Source organism: Panthera uncia, assembly GCF_023721935.1.
Source record: "Panthera uncia isolate 11264 chromosome A3 unlocalized genomic scaffold, Puncia_PCG_1.0 HiC_scaffold_12, whole genome shotgun sequence".
NCBI classification, from domain to species: Eukaryota; Metazoa; Chordata; class Mammalia; order Carnivora; family Felidae; genus Panthera; species Panthera uncia.
Window position 1 is genome coordinate 25,239,815 of NW_026057579.1, and position 11,197 is coordinate 25,251,011.

Here is an 11,197-nt window from a genome sequence, read left to right on the forward strand (position 1 = left end):
GAATTGCAAGAATGATTATTAAATGAAAATATCCATAGCACCTGCAGCTTGTCCCGGAAAATTCCCCCAGGGTATTGTGGGTGCTTTTTAATTTTTTTTTTTTTTTTTGAGGCAAAAAAGTAAGACAGGGTGAGATGCAAATGGTGACTCCAGCTGCTTATAGTAGCAGCTCCATTAATGTTCCTGAAGGGTTTGCTGAGGCAGTTCTGTCAATTGGAGCTGCTTCCATTCCCATCAGGAGCGCAGTGAGGGAGGGGGCTGGGGAATATCATTAGCCTCTTTCCTTTGAGGTTCCGGTGATCAAGAAAATGAAAATAATAGTAATGTAAATGGCAAGTGCTTTAAAAAACAAAGCACATCAGTGCAGAGGGAAGTGTGAGCTGGCTCTGTAGTTCTGGCCTGCAGCAGTGTTTATTCTGTCATAGGTCAGGGCTTCTTCTGGAAACAGAAACTGTGCGGCTATGTGGATCTTGTTGATTTAATACATGGTTGTATATATATAGAGAGAACACTCTGCACATATGTAATATTTGGCCATGTTTTAATCAGCTTCTGTGTGTGTGTATGTGTGCGTGTGTGTGCACGCCCACACATCCATGTGGAAACACAAAGAATAGAGTTAGGAGAAAGTTAGTGAAGTGGTTAATTTCTAGAATGTGAAATCAGAATACCTAGAGTCAGTTACCAACCTACCCCTGTAAGTACCTGGACAAGTCACTTTACCTTCTCAGCCTCTCCTCCCCCAAATATAAAATAGGAATGATTATTATTAAATCCATCCTCCTCTGACAGGTAGATACAAAGATCAAATGAGGTACTTGGTGTGAAAATGCTTTGAATATGTTAAGTTGCTAACCAATTATTGGTTATTATTATTAGAAACAATTCCCTGCTGCTAAAACTCTCACACCTAAGTAAAACTCTGTCAAATGTATCAGTAAAAACATGGTTCACACATACCTGGAAATTGGAATCTGACCAGAACACTTCACCTATAGGTAACCTTTTTGGAGGTTTATCTACTAGTAGAGGGAATGTATACATTTAAATTTCATTCTAGGATTGGAAAATCAAAGGTGAATTGATGTAGTATGTACTTGTACCTTTTTTTTTTTTAAGTGAGCTTTCATAGCACAAATGGGACAGAGATCTTTAAAGAGCTTTAAAATGTAAGTGTTTGCACTCTTTTTGCCTCCTGCCTCTCACCATCCCCTTCTAGCACATGCTCATTCCTAAAAGGGATTTCTGTGGTGATCCTGGGCCCAGGACATTTGTGGTGCTGATCTGGATAATTGGTGGAAAGAGGGCTGACCCGAGCCTAAGAAAAACTGAGGGGACTTACCTTTGAGAAGCCAGAGGAAAAGCAGAGATCTTGGAACATGAGAGGAAGGTGAGAGCCACTGATTGTTAAGTTTGGGGAGCATTTGAGACAGTTTTGAGACAGTGAGAAAAGATATTCGGTTACGACTGTCATGCCATGTTGAATGGAATTTTGGAAAGATAATGACTTAAAGCAAGTTTTGAAGATGATTTTCCTGTACATTGTACACTGCCATTACCCCGAGCCATTTTCTCAGTCATTAAGAAATAAATTGTTTCGCAATTTCTCTTGAATGCCAGTCATAGATATCTTCTGAATTTAATTGTGTATTGAGCTGGAACACTAGCAGCATAGCTTTGTGTGGGTTATATGAAGATAATAAAAAGCTGACCGTCATAAGAACTTCAGCATCTATTTTGATGTTGAATGGATAACAAGTTATATTTTCAGCTATCAAAAGATTCTGGCACATTTTGCTAAGGAATATGTGGTAAAATGAAAAAAAAAAAAGGAAATTCACAAGATCTATATGCATCTATCTGTATCTTCATAGCAGAATGTAGAATGACAGAACCTCAGGAAAAAGTCCCCAACTCAGGCCTACTGAAAAGTGCCTCCTCCAGTGCGGAGTCATCAGACTCCCAGACCCATGGTCCCAGACCCATGGTCTGTTCTGATTGAACGAAATTATTGGGATTATCTACTTATATCCTCTAATTTAATACAGCACTCAGGCACAAAACTTTGAAGGACTGACCCAAGGTCAAATAATTAGCTAAGGGCATCTGACCCTACCGTTCAGTGTTCTTGGGACCACACCAAGCTTCCCTGCAAAGTATCCTAAAAAGGATGCACCAGAGAGGTAGGTGATGGAGAGTAAAGAGTCCTGCACCCACTGGAACCACCTCAATAAATGTGCCTGCTTTCTCCACTGACCTCCAGCTGCTAAAGAGCATCAGGAAGTAAGCTGCTGTGGGATAAAATGTGGGCCTCCTGCTGGGAAGGTTTCCTTCCCTTGATGAATCCATCTCTAAGAAATGGCCATCTCTGTCTACCCTGCACAGGGCCCACAAAGTTATGTTAATAATCTCTCTGCCCATTAAACCAAGATTTCACTCCTATAATGTTCACCTCTTGTTAACATGTACACACAATATTAGAAAGGAGGTAAGTTTAAGCTTCTTTCAATGGCTGCATACAATAACACATAAGATTCCCTTTTTCTTCTCTCTTGCAACAGATTCGCAAAGGCCTGAGGTGACACAAATATAATGTGGCTGGAAAACCAGAGCTTGAAATTCCTAGATAATATGAAGTCCCTTTCAAATCTTCCTCCTATTCCTAAAGTTTTATTTTTATTTTCTAGATTTATATTCTAGATTTATTTATTTTCTAGATTTACTCATGGACTTGAAAAGAAAAAGTACAGACATACTTTATTTCCTGATTATAATCTAACTGGAAACATCATGTAAATATGTAGCTCTTATATTTTAGTTTTTCTGCCCTGAATTGCAATCTTCCATCTCTGAGTTATGTGCTAACCAAAATGAGAACCGTGGGAAGAAAATGCATGGCTCTGTTCAATTCTGAGTGTTTGAGTATTGGCAGGAGTTGGGATCAACAGGGTCACGGGAAATTGTGAAAACTCACTCTGTCTAGCTGCCTCTCTTGCATCCACTCCCTATTATGCATGCCTCTTTAATTCACAGTTCCCTGGAAATTTCCTCTGGCTTTTAAAGGAAGTAGGAGACTACTTCTGCCTTTGATGACCCAGTCTAGCATCTAACAATAGTCACAGAAAAATACATGTTTTTCTTATATCCAACCTAGTTTCTAAATATATATTCCTACTCCGGGCCATGATGTAGTAGTTTGTTGCTGACTTACTCTTCTGCCAAGAACAATTAGAAGCTTGATTTTTAAAAGTGTCCAAAGGGAGCAGAGAGCTACTGATATGACAAGGACTTGAGGGGCCAGATGCTGCAGAGAAAGGATTCAGTGAGGTGACCACACTGATTTCCTACTCAGAGCTCTGGGCAATTTTTGGTGTGGGGTAAGAGGTTGAGAAGCCAATTAGAGGACCACTTCTAATGGGTAGAGCTTTAGGAAATATTGAGAGCTAGAGAGCAAAAGACTGGAACGTTGGATTTTCAAGGTCACTAAAACTTGAGTGTCAAGATCCTCAAGAGAAGGAAGGTGCAGAGAAGTGAGCCTGACATCTGATACCAGGCAGTTGGCAATTAAACTGCATAAGGCAAGAGGGTAAAAGGCTAAGCAGAAAGCAGCTGAGAAGCACAGCAGAGCTTTTGGTGGTTATGTGATGCCAAGAAATAGAAAAATGGAGTATAGAACTTAGAAAGGAAGGGCTGACCATTGTGGGCACTTCAGGCTCTTGGATGACACCACTGGAGGATTATACTCTACAGGTGGAGACCAACCAGAGGTAGAACAACACTTCCAATAATGCAATTTAGTCTCAAATTAATTCAATCTCTGATTGGATTGAGATCATCTGTCTCTGCCTGCTTTCTGAAAAAGAGGTTGAATCTTCTCTGAAAGATGATGACATCATTCAAATCAACAGAATTTTAAACAATATCTGACTTTTAATAAAAATGATCATGTATGCTAAAAACGGAAGTGATAAGTAAAGAGATAAGAGAAACAGGTGACCCAGATATTGGAATTGTTAGATATGGGTTTAAAAATAATTGTGATTAATATGTTGAAGAAGATAGATGGGAATATGGAGAATTTCATCATAGAATTGGAATCTATATAAAATAATCATATGGAAATTCTAGAACTGAAAATTCCAATATCTGATATTAAGAAATTAATACATGGATTTAATAGCAGATCAGATAGAGCTGAAAGGAGCTAAGTAAGCTTGAAGATAGGTTAGTAAAAAATATTTAGAGTGAAGCATGGAGGCAAAACAAAAAGAGAGAGAGAGAGAGAGATAAGCATTGTAGAGAAGAATGTAGGAGACACATATCTGGTGAAAAGTCTAACACAGGATTTCTAAACCTCTCCACTATTGACATTTTTTTGAATCAAACAATTTTTATTTTTTTGAGGGTGTATTTACCTTGTTGGAAATAAATACATCATCCCTGGTTGAGAGCTACTAGTTTAACATAAGTATGTTGTCAGAGAGAGAATGGGGCAGAGGCAATACTTGTAGAGAAATGGCCAAGAATTGACTAAAAAAATGTTATAAATCTAACACCTAGACATGTCATAGTAAAACTGCCAAAAACCAGAAATAAAGAGGAAACCATAAAAATAGCCAGAGTTAAAAAGATCCATTACTCTTGAAGAGTCACTTTATGACCAATAGCTCACTTCTTAATAGAAATGAAGGAAACTATGCAACAGTAAAATGGTATCTGTAAAGTGCTGAGAAAAAGATAAATGCCAACTTAGAATTCTATAGCCAGCAAAAATATCATTCAAAAATGGAGAAGAAATGGGACGCCTGGGTGGCTCAGTTGGTTAAACGTCCGAATTCAGCTCAGGTCACGATCTCACGGTCCATGAGTTCGAGCCCCGCGTCGGGCTGTGGGCTGATGGCCCAGAGCCTGGAGCCTGCTTCCAATTCTGTGTCTCCCTCTCTCTCTGCTCCTCCCCCGTTCATGCTCTGTCTCTCTCTGTCTCAAAAATAAATAAACGTTAAAAAAAAAATCAAAAATGGAGAAAAAATAAAGACATTCCTGAAAAAAGCCAACAGATCTCATTCCCAGCAGGAAATGACCTATGGAAAATACTAAAGAGAAATGCAGGAAGAAAGGAAGAACAATGGAAGGGTTAAGTATGTGGGTAAATCTAAATAAATATTTACCCTAAAAAACAGGAACAATCATGCCTTATGGGATTTAAAAGATATGTAGAAATAAAACATATGGTAACAATAACACAAAATAGGACCCAACACAGCAGGTCTGAGACTCTCGTTAGAAAGACCTACTTGCAAGGTTGACTACATAGGCATCTGAGAGTTTAAATGTGGGGAAGGTCACCACCATTCCCTGAACTGAGAAGAGTGGCTCACTGTACCCAAACTCTTCATGCAAGCAATATGGTTCATGATGAACGCCTGCTTTCTTTCTTGAAGTCTGGAATGTTGTTAAGTGTCTATAATAACACCCAATGTGTTCTTGGATGCTGAGTTCCTGATGAGCTTCCCTGGTGGACAAGCATTTGACATGAGATGTCCCAACTCGTTGCTGTGGGAATTAAGCATATCCTGTGTGATTCCACCAGGAGGGAACTCTTGGAATTTTGTGCCTGGTTCCTTCCAAACTACCACATTCTCTTTTTCCCTTTCCTGATTTTTTTTTGTCTCTTTTCACTTGAATCAATCAAACCTGTGAGTGTAACTATATGCTGAGTCCCATAAGTCCTCTTAGTGAAACACAGATACCAAGGATGATCCTGGGGATCCTAGTAATAGGCTCTGTTAAACTTCAAGTTTCAAGGTTTCCAAGGATCTTTCAATGTCAGGGAAATGGTGAAAGTACAATTTCATATTAGTTTCTAATAAATCAATAATGTATGTTACTCAATATAACTACTAAAACAAGTATAAATAAATGTTTACTTAATGAGCTAATGAGGTGGGATTTGGAATAATAACAAATATTGGATTAAGCCAAAGGAAGACAAAAAAGAAGAAAAAAGGAACATAATTAACAGGGAAGATGGAAAACAAATATTAATATGGCAAATATAAACCCCCAAATGTTAGCAATTACATTCAATATGCATGGTGTATATATTATAATTGAAAGATGAATCTGTCTAAATTTTATAAAATGTCCAATGATAGTCTGCTTAAAGGAGAAACACCTTAAATATAAGGAGACAAATGGTTGAAAGTAAAAGTGCTGAAAAACCAGTAGTATCCTGGCACCATCTCATAAGGACTTACAAGGACTGATTGTTAAGTATTCAGGAATTTTGCAAGTCAGTTGTTAAAAGTTTGATTGCTTGAGATTGGCCATGGTGGGAGCATTCACCCCATGTAAATTGGCAAATGTCACAAATTGACAAATCAGGGCTTTTTAATTTTCAGAGAGCCAGTTCACCAGTCCTCACTGATGCAAACCTTAATTAAAGGAAAGCTGATGCGGTTATGCTAATAGTTTTCTCTAATGCAGGAGGCATTATAAGGGTAAAGAAATTCATTAAGAATTGTAAAGTGATTAAGTGATTAGTAAGGTATAACAATTTCAAATTTGTAAACACCTAATAATAGATCTTTGAAAAATAAGAAGCAGAAATTAACAGAATCTAAAGGAGACATATGCAGATTCAGAATCATCATGGAAGACATCAAAACACCTTTCTCAGAAAATTCTAAGTGTATTGGGAGGACTTCCTGCCTCTGTTACCTTTATGACATGGAATGGAAGTATTAGAACTTCTCATCTATGATCTTTACATTTAAATCTGAAGTGTAGGTATCCCAAATAGAGGCCATCACCCTACTCATCCTTAACTGTTCAGCAAAAGTGATTTTGAATATTTGATATGGGTAATGACTATTCATGCATGTCTTCATAATTAGTCAACATTTATTGAAAGCCACTTTATGCATTCCCTGGTTCAGTTGTTGATTGTACCAAGGCATGTACTGAGCAAGATACTGTTCTTATTCTCAGGAATTTAATCTAATTTGAGATGCAGACATAAAAATAAATAATTGCAGAACAAAGCAATAAATACTTCATTATCACTTGAGATACTTCTCATTGCAATAATAAAATAATAAAAGTAATAAAAACCCTGACACAGATTGTTTAATATTATTCTAGAACTTGTGAATTCTCGAAAATCATAAAAAGTTAGAGATAAAGGGACAGGACCTTTGAAATCAACTGATTGCAGTGCTTGATTTTAACATTGAAATATAACATAACACAAAGACATTAAAGCTCAGAGTGGTGAAGTGATTTATTTATGTCTTTAAAGCAAATTAATTGTAACACCAGGGATTAAAGCACCCTATGCTTTATCCAGTACTGTTCCTGTTATGCCACATTGCACACTTCAGTTTCCTTTTGTGCCCATTCTGTCTTGAAGTAAAGCATGCAATCTCTTCCCTCAAATAAGCTAAAAAGATGAGACAGATGATTGTGCAAGCTTTTGTATGGATTTTCTTTCATTCTGAAATCTTTACACATTCACAACCAAGTTCAGTTAAGAATCCTCAAGGCAACTAGCATGTTGATTCACTTATTTATTCCACTATCAAATGTTTATTAGTATACTTAAGGATAAGATACTCTACTAAGCACTGGGGATGCTGATTTTTGGCTTGCTGATAGATTTATTTAAAGAATGACCTCACAGATTGCATTATCTGGAGGTGGGAATGAATGAACTCATACCAAAATATATGTAATAATGACAAATGATATCGTAGATGGATGTACCAAATAAGTGTATATAAGATATAAGACCTATTTTGAATAATCTTTTATGGCCAGAAGGCTTATAAAATATGGTAAATATATCACAAACTTTGTGAGAATAAATGTATATGAGAAATTTATATGAGTCTGGATGTATATATGAGAAGGTTGGTTAAGGTGACTATAGCAGTGACACAAAGATGAGACTCAATACCATTAACATAAAAGTAGTCACCAGATCACTGGAAAATAGTAAAAAGACAAAGGTAGTCACTAACCCTTCGGTAACACCAGAGTAGAGTACCAGTATATCTTATAGCTTAGGTAGAAGTATATTTATATCAAATGATAATAGAGATCTACTAACACCATCTTTGGACAAGCTCAGGAGAATGGACTATTGGATTCTGAGCACACTCCTTGTCCCTCGTAACTTTGTGAAGTAAATAGTGATGGGTAGTTCTTTTAATATATTGTATCATGTAACCCTGTTACTCTGACCAATAGTGATAGCAACAAAAGATCAGTCCTCTAGACAAAGGTAACCATCTATTAGTATACTATTCAATATGGTAACCACTAGCCATATGTGGCTAATGAGCACCGGAAGTATGGCCAATCTAATTGAGATATTTTCCAAGTGCAAATTACACATAGGATTCAAAGACTTAATATGGGAAAAAAGAAGGTAAAATATCTGAATACATTTTTACTCCCTACATGTTAAAAATGTTAATAATGTAGATACACTGATTAAATAAAATGTTATTTTACTTTTGGGTTACATTCTTATTTGTTGTTTTCAGAGCATTTGTTTTATTTTAAATTAAATCTTTTATTCAATTCCAGTATAGTTAACATACAGTGGTATATTAGTTTCAGGTATACAATATAGTGACTCAACAATTCTGTACATTACTCAGTGCTCTTTGTGATAAGTGTACTCCTTAATCTCCATCACCTATTTCACCCATCCCCCTACCCCCTACCTACCTCCCCTCTGGTAACCATCAATTTGTTCTCTATAGTTAAAAGTCTGTTTCTGGGTGTGTCCCTCTCTCTCTCTCTCTCTTTTTCCTTTGCTCATTTGCTTTGTTTCTTAAATTCCACATATGAGTGAAATCATGTGGTATTTGCTTTCTATGACTGACTCACTTTGCTTAACATTATACTGTTTAGCTCCATCCATGTTGTTGCAAATGGCAAGATTTCATTCTTTTTATGTCTAAGTAATATTCCATTGTATATATGCACTACATCTTCTTTGTCCATCCATCTGTCAATGGACATTTGGGCTGCTTCCATAATATGGCTATTGTAAATAATGCTGCAATAAACATAGGGATGCATGTATCTCTTTGGATTAGTGTTTTTATACTTTTTTGGTAAATACCTAGTTGTGTGATTCTGGACCATAGGGTAGTTCTATTTTTAACTTTTTGAGCAACCTCCATACTGTTTTCCACAGTGGTTGTACCAGTTTGCATTCCTGTGTTACCTTCTTGATGTAGCTAATATAGAACAATTTAAAATTTCATACACCTCTTACATTTGATGCTGGCATTATATTTCTGTTGGATAATGCTGCTGCTCTATCATCTGGACCAGAAGCTCATTAGAAACCCTGGTGCAATGACTTTGCCCAGTAGAGGAACCCATATTGACTGGTGACTAGTAGCCAATCAGATTGTTTCTCTTGGGGAGTTTTGAAACATGCATGCACACACAGAAACACAACAGAAAAGCAAGGAAGGGAAGCATGCAGATAAAAGGAAATTGGGCCAGAAGAACTATAGGGTTTCAGGGTAGGGAACAGTGGATGGCTACACCTGAGGAAATTGGCTGAGAGAATCATCAGAATTGCTTTTAACTTATGAGTGTCATTGTGCTTTCAAGAGGACCAGTTTTCTTTTATTTCTTCCCTACATAGTCTTAGGTTAAGTCCTGTCATTTGAGGTCCCTTGGTGTTTTTCTGTTCCTTGTACTTCAGAAGAGCTGAGTGATAGAAAAGACCAGAGAAGTTGGTATTTTCCTGGAAAGGAGGAGGAGAGAAGACTTTTAAGACCAGCAGAACCTCTCTTCATCTCAGGAAGCATGCCACCCGTGCCTGCAAGGGTACAAGCAGAGACAGATGAGTGCTGAGTTAATGTAAGTACAAAGTGCATCATGATCGTTATTGCTTTGATGATTTTTTGTATTTATTTTTTATGAGGGCTAAGTTAGTAGGAACAGGTATGGTTCCACATGTGGCACTCACTGGAGAATTCTTTTCCTCTTTCCTTTGAGAAAGAAAGTGAGGGGCGCCTGGGTGGCTCAGTCGGTTGAGCCTCCGACTTTGGCTCAGGTCATGATCTCGCGGTTCGTGAGTTCGAGCCCTGTGTCAGGCTCTGTGCTGACAGCTCAGATCCTGGAGCCCGCTTCGGATTCTGTGTCTCCCTCTCTCTGTGCCCCTCCCATGCTTATGCTCTGTCTCTGTCTCAAAAAAAAAAAAAAAAAAGGAAAGAAAGAAAGTGAACAGGACTTAAGGTGGCTTGAAAGAGGGCTAAGTTGAGGGGTGCCTGGGTGGCTCAGTCAGTTAAGCATCCGACTCTGGTTTTGGCTCAGGTCATGATCTCATGGTTTGTGGGTTTGACCCTGCCCCAGAACAGAGCCTGCTTGGGGTCATCTCTCTCCCTCTCTCTCTGCCCCTACCCTGTTCACACACACTCTCTCTCTTAAACTAAATAAATAAACTAAAAAAAAAAAAAGAGGGTTATGTTGAAAATGAATAATTTCTTAGCATAAAAATGATCTAGTTCACACCATCAAAAAACAAGCATCTTTCTAAGTAACTTCATTCTCCACTCTTGTATACAAATCCTCTTACAGCTAAGTCAGAGCCTACTCTGGACCACTAACAGCTGTGTGCAATCTTTTCTCCATGTCAGTTGTTCTCAAAGTGTGGTCCATGGAACAACAACAGCTGCATCAACTGGAAACCCATTAGAAATGCAAATTCTTGTACCCTCAATTCAGACCCACTGAAATAGAACCTCTGGGGGCCCAGTAATCAGTTTTAACCAACCCTGCAGGTGACTAGTGTACATTCAGACTGGAGAGCAATGGCTCTGACCTTTACTGATGGAGTTTCTCCAGCTTGAGGTGCTCCTCTGGCTTCTCCCTCTATATTCAATCTCTGAAGTAGCTTCTCACTCTGCTTTCTCTGGGAAGTCATCATAAACTTCCTGAGGCCAAAGGAAGTTTGTGTTGTCTTGCCAAAATGTCAACACATCCGAGCTAATTCATACCCAGTTTTAACTTGTTCTCTAAGTGGTTTCATGTGTGTGAAACAGTGAGCTTGGCTACCCCTTGAGTGCAGGATTTTTGCAACCTCTCTTCTATGTCTAAGTACCTAGTAGGTATGTTTTCTACGCTGAATTGCAGTCACGTAAAACTCCTTTGTTTTTGCATGGAA